This window comes from Mustela nivalis (genome assembly GCF_964662115.1).
Source record: "Mustela nivalis genome assembly, contig: HAP1_SCAFFOLD_616, whole genome shotgun sequence".
In the NCBI taxonomy this organism is placed as follows: Eukaryota; Metazoa; Chordata; class Mammalia; order Carnivora; family Mustelidae; genus Mustela; species Mustela nivalis.
This window is the reverse complement of record NW_028136046.1, coordinates 258,003-259,264: the sequence shown is the minus strand read 5'-3', so window position 1 is coordinate 259,264 and position 1,262 is coordinate 258,003.

Here is a 1,262-nt window from a genome sequence, read left to right as displayed (position 1 = left end):
TGAATTAGATTGTTTTCTTTATTTTTTCAGGTAGTTCATCATTAGAGTGTTAAAATGCTCCTGTCTTGTGCTTACTTTGGCTTACTTTGGATGACATGAAAAACAGGGAAGCATTCCATATTTAAAAAAATGAAACGAAACAAAGTTCTTGTCTTTTATATATTGTTCTTGTATTTGGCGGCTTTACTAAATTTGTTTATTCAAAATTTTTTTGTGACGTTTTTAGGATTTTTTAACATGTAAGTTCATGTTATCAAAAAAAAAAGAAAATTTTACTACTTCCTTTTTTTGGAGTCTCTTATTTCCTTGTGTTCCTTGTTTCTCTGGCTAGGACATCCAGTACTATGTCAAATGAGAGTAGTGAAAGTGGACACACTTGTCTTTTTTCTGATCTTTAAGGGGAAAACTTTCAAACTTTTTTGATTGAATATGAGATGAGCTCTGGGCTTGCAATATGTGGTTTTTCTTTAATGGATTTTTTAAATTATTTTTTTAAAAATTTTTATAAACATATAATGTGTTTTTATCCCTAGGGGTACAGGTCTGTGAATCACCAGGTTTACACATTTCACAGCACTCACCATCACTCACCATAGCACCTGCCCTCCCCAATGTCCATACCCTCACCATCCTCTCCCAACACACCTCCCCCCAGCAACCCTCAGTCTGTTTTGTGAGATTCAGTCTTTTATGGTTTGTCTCCCTCCCAATCCCATCTTCTTTTATTTTTCTTTTTGTACGCCCGAAACCGCCTATGTTGCATCTCTACTTCATCACATCAGGGAGATCATAAGATAGTTGTCTTTCTCAGATTGATTTATATCGCCAAGCACAATACCCTCTAGTTACATCCACATCATCACAAATAGCAGGATTTCATTTCTTTTGATGGCTGCATAGTATTCCATTGTACATATATACCACATCTTATTTATTGATTCATCTATTGAAGGACATTTAGGTTCTTTCCATAGTTTAACTATTGTGGACATTGCTGCTATAAACATTTAGGTGCATGTACCCCTTCAGAATGCCACGTTTGTATCTGTAGGGTATATACCCAGTACTACAATCACTGGGTCATAGGCTAGTTCTATTTTCAGCTTTTTGAGGCACCTCCACGCTGTTTTCCAGAGTGGTTGCACCAGCTTGCATTCCCACGTACAGTGTAGGAGGGTTGCCCTTTCTCCACATCCTCGCCAGCATCTGTCATTGACTGACTTGTTCATTTTAGCCATTCTGAAAGGTGTGAGGTGGTATCT